Below are 13,153 nucleotides of genomic sequence, written 5' to 3' on the forward strand. Positions count from 1 at the left end.
TTTAGAAATTATTTCATTTTTTTCTTCAAATAATAGCATGCTCTAACTGTATAAGTAAAGTTTTTCTTTTGTTGTCTCATTCAATGAATAAAGCTTTTTTTTTCTTTTTAGGGGAAGATTATTTTAACTTCCTCTTCTTTTTGTCTGGGACATTTGGATGACCTTGAAATAGTGATAAAAATATAGCAGCCCCTTATTTAGTCCTGTTGTGAAATATCTTGGGGTACCTGTGCTGGTAAGAAGCAGAAGCATACTCAAATTTACATTAAAACAAGGAGTTTATTATGCAGCTCATGGTAGCAAAGGAAAAAATGAGCATAAGTAGGCCTCAGCCAGGGTGGGACCTATATTTTGTCATTAATGTGGCCATGCTCCCAGTTCAGCTCCATCTCTGTAGAGGACTCAGGGTAGCCCGTAGATTGATTCCTCTAGGGTCCTATGTTGCAACAGCTGGCACGAAGGGGCAGAGCCATGCTGTACAGCAGTTGGGGGCTCTGGCTAAGAGCTTCTCTTCAGGGGAAATGATGGACTTCTAGCACTAGGATTGCTGTGGGCCATAACCCTGGTGTTAGGCTCTTGTTGGCAGCTCCTAATGAACCTCTATGCTCCCAGGGCCAGTTTTACTGGAAACAAGGAAGAGTCATTTCTACATATCTCTGAAAGGTGGATGTAAACTTGTTATAATAAAGTTGGAGGAATTCAGTAAATTGCCAACCTAGGAAATATATCTAAAGGGACATACATTGAAATATAGTCAACATACATTATATTAATTTCAGGTGTACAACATAGTGATCAACATTTACATACCTTACAATGTGATCACCACAGTAAGTCTAGTAACCATCTGTCACCATACAAAGTTATTATATTATTGACTATATTCCCTGTGTTATGCATTATATCATGTGACATATATTTTATAACTGGAAGTTTGTACCTCATAAACCCCTTCACCCTGTCTTCAATTTCAATAGCCTCCTCCCTCTGGCAACCATCAGTTTGTTCTCTGTATCTATGAGTGTTTCTAACTGTTTTGTTTGTTCTTTTTCTTTTTAGATTCCACATATAAGTAAAACCATATGGTATTTGTCTTTATCTGACTTATTTCACTTAGCGTAATACCCTCTAGGTCAGCGGTTCTCAATTTGTGGGTCGCGACCCCTTTGAGGGTCGAACGACCCTTTCACAGGGGTCGCCTAAGACCATCGGAAAACACGTATATAATTGCTTATTGTTTTTGTGATTAATCACTATGCTTTAATTATGTTCCATTTGTAACAATGAAAATACATCCTGCATATCAGATATTTACATTACGATTCATAACAGTACCAAAATTACAGTTATGAAGTAGCAACAAAAATAATTTTATGGTTGGGGGTCACCACAACATGAGGAATTGTATTAAAGTGTCTCAGCATTAGAAAGGTTGAGAACCACTGCTCTAGGTCCATCCATGTTGTTGCAAATGGCAAGATTTTACTGTTATTCTTTTTTATGGCTGAGTAATATTCCATTGTATATATATCCATTCATCCATTCATGGACACCTATGTTGCTTCCATATCTTGGCTATTGTAAATAATGCTGTAATGAACATAGGGATGCATATATCTTTCAAATTAAGTATTTTTTGTTTTCTTCAGATAAATACCCAAAAGTGGAATTGCTGGGTAGTATGGTAGTTTTATTTTTAATTGTTTGAAGACCCTCCATACTGTTGTCCATAATTGCTGCACCAATTTACAATCTCACTGACAGTGCAAGAGGGTTTCCTTTTCACAACCTCACCAAGATTTGTTTGATTTATTTATATTTTAATATCAGGTGAGCAGTAGATGGGGTCTTGATGAAAGCACTATCAAAATGGGCTAAATACAGCAGTCTATTTGTAAGGGGATGTCCCATTTGGCCTGCTGTCTGCATGGCCTGATGGTCCTGTTTTATTTAAGTGGCAGGTTCCCTGAAGCTACTATTTAAACTTCTATTTTAGAAGTACAGCAGAATTTCCGCAGCCTGGAAATAGGTGAAAGGTTAGTGTAGTCTGCCTCAGGGGATGACTCTGAAAGCTTCAGCTGAGAGGATCCTGCAAATTTGGGACCATTGCTGAATACAAATTTAAACTCCTCTGCGAACATGCATTACCTTAAACTTGTCCAAGTTGAATTTCATCTGCTATTGGCTGTCCAAACTCTATTAAGACCAGCTGGAGCTCCCCTAACAGTTTTACTATCCAAAACAAAGTTTTATCATTAACTTGGCCAACATACTGGCCAACATCTTTTTTTACTTCCAAATCATTAATAAACACACCCTAGCCAATAACTTTATCCTATAAATAGGCCCCAGAGTTGTTCTTTGTCACCCTTTCACTGGAAGACTTTTCATTGTGCTTTTGTTTCTCATTATCTAATTAATCCCTGACCATATGTGGCTAGAGTCATTTAAGGAAGAGCATCTGCACATTGTTGTTACCACTGCAGGGGCAATGAGGTGAGTGAGAAGGGGGGTGGAGGGACTTGAAGCCAGGTAAGTCTGTAGCTATTAATTTGGTATTCACAATAGATCAGCTTCATATGTTATTTTTGAACACTGGAGCAGTTGTGTTCTTCCTAAGAGGTCAGTGTCACAGAGGGAAAGCCTCTTAATGTAAAGTATAAAAAATAATTGAAAGAAGGTGTAATGAATGACACTTCTGAGTAGTGTTGTAATTGAATTTGTAGTCATTTGGCAGAGTTAAGATTGTTGGGTTCTTCACTGGGAAAACTAATAAATTAACTATGGACTGCAAATAGCTGGTTAGTTTATTGATTATTGCTGTAATTACTGACTGAGCTACATATAATGGGGTATGCTTACAGTATTGACAAAACAGGAATTTGAAAATTTTATCATTAGGAAAAAAATAGCATGCTCTTCCTTATAAGTTGAAATACTGCACTAATTATATTATCTGTTAGAAGACATGCTAAGGAGAGATTTAGGAAATTGTTTTGTTATAAATGTATAGAATAATAAATAAACCCTTTTTTATATGTAAGACTTGCCACTGAGTAAGTTAGAAGTACAACCAATGAGTATAGTTATCATGTATGTATTAGTTCCTTTCTGCCTCCTTCCCTTAAACATTTTGGGGGCACCAATTATGTGTAAGACACATAGTAGGCATTGCATGGCAGTACCTATTTAGGGTTTAGGAGACACAGGCCTTTTTGAAAATCTGCAAAGTTGTTTTTTCTTTTCCCATAAAATTCACACAGTGTGACATTTCACATAATTTTAGCAACTTAAGGATGTCCGGAGGCTCATATAGACCCAGGTTAATACCTTTGCGTTAAGAGAAAATACAGAAGACATGGTCCCGGCCCTTGATGAACTTCCAGAAGAGAAGCAGACATTGCTCCTCATAGTGCCCCTTTACTTATTTTACTGTTTATAGTACCGTGGTAATTAGGGAAAGGGAAGGGATACTGACTCAGCCTTCATAAACCAATTAGCTAAATTCTTCTGTACTTGGTCTAAAAATTTTAGTGATCTTGTTTAATAGTTTCTGTGTCACCTATTGTTATAAACGTTTTCTTCTATGTACTGTTGCTTGGAAGTGGGAGATTCATAGCACTGTGCCCTCTTTCAAGGTTTTTTTTCAAGTATTTTGTAAGGAAGTTTCCCATACCAGCTACTTTGATTTGGTTCTTCCTAACACCTTTATGGGGTGAGCAAAGGAGGTATTTTTCCCATTTTTACAGCTGAGATTACTGAGGCACAAACAAATTGCATGCCTTTTTCAAGGTCACACAGCTACGAAACGTAGAGCTGGGACCTGAGATCACTCACTCACTGATTCATCCACTATTCATACAACCAGTTTTTCATACAGTAAATATTTATGGGATAGCAACTGTCTGGCCAAGTGTTATGCCAGGTGGTGGAGGTGCAATGGACATATAATTTATTTCTTCAGGAACTCATTGTCCAGTCAGGGAGATTAACAAAAAAGGAAATAGTGTTCAGTGCGGGAGGATAAGAAAAGCTCATTACCCGGCGGAGTGATAAATGCGATAAAAAGTTCAAGTGTTAGGTGCTCTGTAAGCACAAAGGGGCACCTGATCTGGCTTTGGGAACAGAGAAGCCTTCCTGAAGAGGGTGATGCCCAGGTGGATTAAGAGGACAAGGGGGCTGGGAAGGGTGTTTTGGGCAGAGAAAAGAGTAAAGGCTCAGGTGAAAGGATGCCTGGTGCATTCAGGAGGAGCTACCCATGATTCAGTGTCTTATGGGCAGTGAGGTGGGGAGGAAGGGAAGATAGGAGATGAGGTTGGGAAGGAAGGTGGGCTAGATCATGGAGGGCCCTAGCTTGAGGGATTTGAGAGGTGGGAAGATGCAGAGTTAATAAGACTGCTGATTGAGTGTGGGGAAGAAGGAAAGAGAGGTGCTCTGGATTACTTTCAGATGTCTGGCTTGGAAAACTAGGTCACTGTGATGTCATTTACTGAGATAGTGAACCCAGGTGGCAGAAGACAGGTCTAAGGTATGTGGGAGGGGTGGGAGAGGTAGGGACCTGTTGAATCTGAGGAGCCTGTGGACAACCAATTGGTTATGTACCGAATCTTAGGAGAGAAATCTGGGCTGGAAATAAAGATTTGTGATTCATCAGCTCCTAATTAGTCTCAATGACTCCTCTGGTAATTGAAACCTTTGAAGTGGCTGAAGTTAACTCAAGGAGAGTATAAAATAAGAAGAGAAGGTTGATGAAAAACCATGGGGAACTCCATCATTTAAAGGATGGGTGGGGGAAAAACCACTTACAGGAAACGGAGCACAGTGGTTAGGGAGGTAGGAAAGCCAGAGAGGGTCACTGAAGAAGGCAGGAAGGCCCCTTGTCAGTACAGGAATCTTTGCAATGCACCATGCTGCCTCATGTATCCCCTGAAAGATCAGGTGACCTGGCCTAACCCGTACAGGGTATGAATGAGGAAGCAAAGCTCTCCACCAGCTCAGCAGTCCACCCAGCAGCTTGCTTTATCTAGTTAAATGTTTTGTGTATGAGAAATATCAGGTAATTTACCTTTTGGCTTTTAAATAGTAAACATACATTTCTTGTTCTGAGTGCATGAACTAGATTGAAAGAATTATTTTTCTTGATTCACCGATAAAGCCTTTGTTTTGTCTGTGAAATACAGGGGTGATGATCCTCACAGAATAGGATAAGGCTGTGACAAATTAAATGAATAAATGTAGGTATGTAATACTGAGCCCAACACAGTAGGTATTCAATGAGTGATAGTCTTTTCTCTCTGTGTGTGTTGCTCTCTCTTTGTCTCTTCTCTCTCTCTTTTAACAGAGAACTTGTGCCTTGTAAAATTAAACTGCTGTTTTGGAATTCAGGTTTTTCATATGGCAGATTTCCATGAAGAAAAAAATGTTGTAATTATTGATTGAATTGTGTTTTTAGAATTAGAATTAGGTTTATAACAAATAGGAACACTGTTTGATAAACTTGCAAACAAAACAAAGCAAAAAATTGTTCTTGCTATCCCCTTGTTGAATCTGGCCCTCTGTTTCAAATTAATTAGATTTTTGGATAACTATGCTAAACTTTGTCACATCCTTATTAAAATTGTTTAAGGATTTTGAAGAGCATTTCAAAGGGACTCTGAAACTAATCTGAGTCTGGTACTGGAGATTCCATTAGCAGTCACAAACCTGATTAATCTTTTACTCAGTTAGCTTATTGATTATTGCTGCAATTACTGCATGTAACGGATTCTGCAAGGGATACCAGCAGAAAACATTTTGTAACTGCTGCTGATGTATTCAGGTTGAGCCCAACGTTTTATACTTTTTATACAAAATGCTTCTGTATTTTTAAATGCTGGAGCATTTCTACTCAAAATGCTGTGCTTAATATTTTTACAGTATTAGAAGGTTCACTTTTTAATTTCTCAGTTACTATTAATGCATTACAGTTTACAAAGTGCCTTCACTAATTCTATTCTGCAGTTTAATTTTGAGCTTCACACTAACCGTGTGTTATAGAGTAGATCTCTTTATTCTCATTTGGAGGAAACTAAGGTTCACTGAGGTTAAATGACTTCTTGGAGGCCACTACAAGTTAATAAGTGGCAGAGTCAAGACTGGACCCCATTTCAAACAATACGTATTTATCAAGCACCTACTATGTCCAGGGATTCGTGTTAGGAGCAGTGAAAGCCAGCTTAGAATTATAGAGACTAAGCTCAGAAAGTTATTTAGATAAACTTCAAATTATGACTTCCTTAAAGTTATAACGGTTACTGTTACTTTTCTGTCTGAACCATGTGAAGCATCTTGGCATACAAGATTTAGGCCTTTGGTTGGTTGGCTGTTTTTGTCTAGTAGAAGTCATCTTTGTCATTGTTTATATTTTATCACCATTTGGAACAAAATTGGAAAGATCCCTTTAAAGGGAGAATATATAAAAACACTGAGAGGATCAAGATCTAAAAATAACTTGCTTTGCAGCTTATTAAGTGCTGTCTTATATTTTCTCATTATAAGTTCACATTAATCCTGTGCTCAGAAATGGCCAGTACTGAGACTCCTGGGTTTGAGTCCTCTAACTCCTCCAAGTTCCTTGCTTATTTCACTAGGCAGCATAGGCCTGCTCTGTGACAGGAGCTACTGTGTGTGGCTCGAGTTTTATCCATGCCCCTTAGGGAATGCCGTGTAAGTAGTAGCCTGAGCTCCTAGGCCTGGTGCCTTGTTGGCAGCCTCCTGGTCCTCAAAAGGCCTGTTCCTCAGGCCAGTTGCCTGGAGTAGGCCCGCACCACAGGTTTAATTACCACCCTTTATAGTTTGTCCTTGATGGTGAATTACTTTGCCATGTGGAACACAGATTCTCTGTTACTACAAACACAGATCAAAATCAGTATTTCAGCAGGAGAAAAGGTTCCCTGAGTTTGGAAGAATTGTAGAAAACAAAAAACAAATTCTAACTACTTGCTTTAGAGGAACTGGCAAATGGCATACTTAGTATCATTACTGTGACTGAGTTAATCATACAATCCAAAGAGATGTTTATAGGTTGCTAAAAAAGTCTTACAGTGATTATAAAAATATATCTAGCTTTCCAGTTGATTTGGCACAGGTTTGAAATGAAAGGGAAATCATTTTTAAAAATTTATTTTGTGAGGTAAATAAATAAAGTTGGAAAACAGGTCAATTTCATGCATGCAAGGTTTTATAGTAGGAAAAAAAATGCATTGCACCTGTTCTGACCCTTTACATTTGAGGTTATTTGTTTTCAAACTTGACCCCAAGCGCTAGTTTCAGACAACACTATAATTAATTTGTTAGATAAAGCATAAGGATATTTTATTTTGATTTCTAGGATTGTGGTGAAGTAGTAACTAAAATTACTAACCTATTGTACATAGCAGTTAATTAAAGAAAAGCATTAACTATAGGAGAACACCACCACTGCTGTTGTCTTGTATCAGTATAAAAAGGCAGTAATTTTTTGACAGCCACTGATTGGAAAGTTGCTTGCAGCCTTCCAGAAGCAAGGGGGTACATGCTGTGGATCAATAACCAGCAAATTTCCCATTAAAAAGAATACCTGAGCAATGTTCCAAATAGCCACTGGCATCTTAATTTTCCAAGGAAACCTCAAACACTGGTATGCCGAGGACAAGTCATTTTCGGACAATTTTTCCAGACTACTTGTTAACAGTTATTGCTGTCCCAAAAGGTTGACAGCCTACATGATTGATATTTCATTTACTTGTCATCACTGTTTGAGTAATAGCGACACTATATTTCTGGGGTTTTAAGGAATATAGTCTCCTGAAAGACATCTACTTTAGTATGTATTCTGGAGAGTACATCGCATATGTTTTTGCTGTATGTATATAAGTTTTTACATACATAGAAAGAGAGGATCAGTTTCCTCTATAGTGTGAAAGCCTTGGAGAGCAGGGTACACTTATATCCATCCATATCTGTCATAAATTCACCTTCACTTTGTTTTTAGGGCAAAGAGCCTTAGACTTGTTAACTTTTTTATTTCCAAGATGATGTAGAATTTAAGATGTAGAAATAAAGAATTACATTATTTCTAAGGGAAACAAGAAAACTTGATCTTATAATAATTTAATGTACATAAAAGCAATAAGAGGACAAAAACCTATATCTTCTCAAAAGAAACTTAAGAATGTCAGCACATAATGATCAAGGAAGAATTTCCTGAAAATGTAGTAGTTAAATAACATGTTTTTAATATAAAAATAGCCCCTCAAAACACCAAATCGGAAGTTTTCATTGTTGATATTTTGCCACCAAGAACATCACTTTGTGGTTTGTCAAGTGTTATAGAAGTGAGGGCACAGAAGTGGTTTCCAAGTTAGATGGGCATAAGCTCATCGACTCTCATATTAAGGAGAATGGGAATCAGATTATAATTTAACCTACTGAATGAATCTGTTTTTGAAGGAGTGTGAAAGCTTTTTTACTTGAAACTTTATTTTTTTGTACCCAGAATTTTCAAGTGAAATTTGATCTATACTAAAGTGTTCATAAGATTAAAGCATAAAAGGTATGTTTGTATGAAACTGGGCTACCTTTTAATCAAATTATCCTATCATCTTTGGATCAGTCATGTCTTGTTTGCTTGTTCTACAGTCTCTATTACTTAGTTTTTCATGATCTGTGTATTTTATACCCAAATACGAATAATGTTTGATTAACTAACTGGCAAAGAGATCCAAGCTAAATGTGAGGCATCTTCATTTTGCTTTGCAAAATCCAGGGGAAAAGAATAAGAAAACATTCCACTAAAATGCCTTGTGTTATTTTTAATACATTTCATTTTCAAAATACTTCTACAGATCAAATACTAATCTAAAGTCTTAATCAACAGTTCTACTTTTAAAGATAAATGACAGTGTGGAGGATAACACTATACTGGGCTTTCAATCCTGAATATTCACTATAGTCATTTTAATGTGCAAATGGGGACAAAGTATTCCCGAGGCTTATATATATACACCAGCAATTTACAAAAGTACTATGAATTAAGCAACCCATAAGTGCCTGTTCCAGTATTCATACATTACTGACTAATCTCTTTCTATAATCTCTTTGCAGTATTATTCCACAGTAATGGAACAGCAAGTAAATGGACAGTTAATAGAGCCTCTGCAGATATTTCCGAGAGGTAATGTTGAACAAATTCTAATCAACAATGATTATTTCAGTAAACTGTTTCATCAACAGTTATGTTTTCCAAAGGTTTAAATGCACATAACATGTTGTTTAGCTCTTAATTTGAAAAACAAACAAACAACAAAACCCACAAAAGAAGTATTCATTATTGTGGGGATTGCAGGCTATATTATAGTTATGGCAGATAAAATATCTAATTTACTAGAGTAAATTAAACTAACTAGATTGTTTTTTTGTTTTTGAAGTACATATTTACATTCGCTTAAAGAATACTTTGGGGTCCGCATGGTTTCTAAACCAAGGCAAATGAATTACTTTAATTTGGGGTATTTATAAATTGTGACTCATGATGATAGTCCAGGCTGCTGTTGTGGAGAAAGCTTTCAGCTAGAACAGATGCTAAGGTTTACCCAGGACTTTAGGAGAGAATTTTTGGTAGAATGTTTGGAGCTGGTTTTCTTAGGGTAGCTTTTTCTAAATAAGGGAAAGTTCTCATAAATGGAAATTGTTAAGTCTGTAAAAATACAAGCTGATTAAGGTAAGTCTTGGTGAATCACTTGGTCAAATAATTTGCTTTTTTCCCTTTTAGGTTTGTCAGTACTAGCTTATATCAGATATGATTGTTCACGTGTATATAAACGTTCCCTCAAAATTTGAGTAATGGAGAAAAAGAGCAGTTTAATTATATAAACCATTAAGTCTTTTACCCATTATACATTGTCCCACTTGGAATCCATGTTTTCTAACTGCTGGAACAGATATGGAAATTCTCTAAGTAACTCTTCTAGAAATAACTTAATTGAAATAATTAAAACTTAAACTTACCTTCGTTAACTGATACTGTACAAATAATCATGGTATGAGTTTTCCAATTAAACATTCTAGACTTTCATTACCTATAACACTCTGAAGTTTGAATGGCTCAATTAACTAGTAGACTCTTATTTGCACTGATAAAGTCTCCAAAGGCAGGTGACTCGGCCAGCCCACAGACCTGGGTTCAAGAGCACGGCTGCTCTTCTGGCAATAATGTAGGAGGTGGGATTGGGAGTACTTAGTAAATTATTGATAATAGCTTATTAAAGAGCTAAGTAAATAAAATTGGGCCATTGACAGTGTGTCTGAAACAAGAATTATAATTAATCTAATTCTATTGTACTTGAGGACTAAAAACTAAAAGAAAAGAACTTGCCATTTGTGTATATTAGTCCAATAATAAGGATGCAGATTGCTTTTTAATATTTTTAGTGACTGGAAACTTCGTCAAGTTTCAACATTGTTTCTGTACAAGGAATATTTTTTCTTTGTGAGCAGTCCTGTCAGTGTTACTCTGTATACCATTGTGCCCCCTCCCATGATAATAACAACCATTTTCAGACATCTGCTCTGTTCTGGTACTAATATTGCTGTGTTATTATTTATAATTCTCCCAACAGTTTTGCCTATTAGGTATTATTGCTTTCATTGTATAGGTAAGAATATTGAAGTCCAGGGAGGTTTAGTAATTTTATAATCACATAGCTTATAAGTGGTTAATGTACCCTTTGAATAGGAATTTTGTTTCTAATATAATTTGCTGAAAGTAGAAGGGCAGTTTTCCTCTCCCAGGGATGGTGACTTCAGGCATGCACAATGGTCCAGCGTTTGACATACGTCGAGGCTGTCCTACAATACAGCCTCCAACAAAGCTAGACTGCCTCGAACTCCTAATAGTAGAATGGTTTACCTTTATACCAAGAAAGTTGGGAAAGCCCCCAAATCTGCATGTGGCATGTGCCCAGGACAACTGCGTGGAGTTTGTGCTGTGAGACCTAAAGTTCTAATGAGGTTGTCTAAACGGTGAAACATGTCAGCAGGGCCTGTGGTGGATCCATGTGTGCTAAATGTGTCTGTGACAGGATCAGGCGTGCTTTCCTCATTGAGGAGCAGAAAAGCGCTGTGAAAGTACTGAAGGCACAGCACAGAGTCAGAAAGCTATTTTTTTTTAAAGAAGCTTTTTTGAATAATAAAAGTAATTAAAAGGCTAAAAAAAGAAAAGAAAGTGGAGGCATATAAGTTAAAATATTAGTGGTATGCCTGGGGGAAGTTTATAGGGGTTTGTAGGAGAGTGGAGAAGAGTGAGGAATATTCCGAACACAGATCCGATTAGGCTCTAATAAATTATTAAATAAAGTCCTTCCATGCCAAATTTAAATTTTTAAAAATATGAGACTTAGTTACTCTACCCCCATGGGTTTGTGTAGGTTGTTTTTGCATGCTATTGTACAACTCTTTTTAGCTTTTTGTAGTCTTGCTTTTTGCTTGCTTATGTACATCACATATAGATAAGTGAGATTAAACAAACTTGTACAATTAGTATATAGACATATTGGATATATTAACTGGGTCTGTGTAGTTGGTTAGAGACCCTCAGACCTTAGATTCTGTGGTCAGGCCCCATGTTAAGAATTTCTGGACTGAATAAGTGAGAAAGACTGGAGATAAAGTTTCTGTTCTAGCACCAGATGTTCTCTTCATTCCAAGTAGGACAATTGCTTTGGATGGTAACTCCCAACTCATGGCTACAAGTCCTCTCTGTTAGAAAAATATGTTAAATGTTAATAAGTATGAAAATTTACTAGCTTTATAGTAACTTCTGACTCTACAACTTAGGAAATATGGGGTTACTAGGTTTTTGTTTTGTTTTTTTTTAATTTATCTCCATTGTTGAAAGTATTACATATGTCCCTTTTACTAGTATTCCCATATTGCCCCCTCCACCCTACTCCAACCTTCACCCAGGCCTACCACACTATTGTCTGTCTTCATGGGTTATCAGATTTTCAGTCATAAAGGTTTGAAACTGAGGAATGAGGCAGATGTTAAGAGATAAGAGTTGATGCCTGTCTCTATTTGCTTAGTTAGCCACTTATTAAATAAAGCTTATGAATGCACTAGTACTTCGGTGGAAATACTCTGAAATGTTGTCTTAGGAAGTATTAATGATCCCTGAAGGACCAAGCGTCAAATCTATGTGACTGTTGTTTTGTTCAAAATTTTAATTTCCATTTTATGGAAAGAAGATTTGGAGTCTTACTTTTAATGTATTTTGGAAAAACAAATAAAAATGCTTTATTAAGGTTTAGATATATTTTCTAGGAAAATAACAATAAATTTGAATATACTTGAAGTATATAAATTTAAAGCTACTGATGTGCTTTGTAATTATTACTCATAGTATTATTAAACAGCTGTATTTCTTGTTGTCAGAAAAAGGAAAAATACATGTACATCTGAGAGAGGAGAAAAAAAATCAAATTCATCCTTCCCCAAACAATCTATCAAAATTGACAGCCCCTTAACATAATATGTAGGGCACTGTAGTTTTCAGATGAAAGCAGCCTATAGCATGGGCAGGAAGCTTTTCTATTTTTAACAATTGATGAAGAAGCATTTGCTGAATTGGAAAAATACTAACCTCTAACTCAGTATGGTATCAGGAAATTAATATTATTTTTCTTGGCACAGCTTTATCTTTAGACTTAAATATTAGCATATGTCAAGATTTGCAAGAAATGTAGTAAAATTAGTGATATCTCTGTATTTTAATAAATTTGATTGCTTATTGCTGTGCAGACTTGAACATTCCATCTTTGAATCTCTAACAATCATTTTGGCTTTAAAAGACCCTTTTACTCCTCTGTCTTCTGTCTACCCCCCCTCATCCCACCCCCCGAAAAACCTAGCTATTTTCAAAGTAGTTTAAGTGATAGCAGACATACAATGTAGTAGAGTGAGGAAAGATTGCAGAAATTTGAATTATGAAAGGAATATAATCATTTTAGCTCAGTTAACTTGATTTTTATATGTTTTAAGCAGAAATTGGAATTTATATAAGGTGGTGTCAGAAAGCTCTTTGCATTTATAAATGCTCACTCCTGCAAGTTAAAAACCCTGGTTCATAATTCCCACT

At 36.4% G+C, this 13,153-nt stretch overlaps 1 pseudogene; it reads left to right on the forward strand.

Annotated features, from left to right (window-relative positions):
- Positions 1 to 10,833: 10,833 nt before the first annotated feature.
- LOC106699206 lies at positions 10,834 to 12,946 on the forward strand (annotated as a pseudogene).
- The last annotated feature ends 207 nt before the right edge of the window (positions 12,947 to 13,153 follow it).

Source organism: Myotis lucifugus, unplaced genomic scaffold (assembly GCF_000147115.1).
Source record: "Myotis lucifugus unplaced genomic scaffold, Myoluc2.0 scaffold_338, whole genome shotgun sequence".
NCBI classification, from domain to species: Eukaryota; Metazoa; Chordata; class Mammalia; order Chiroptera; family Vespertilionidae; genus Myotis; species Myotis lucifugus.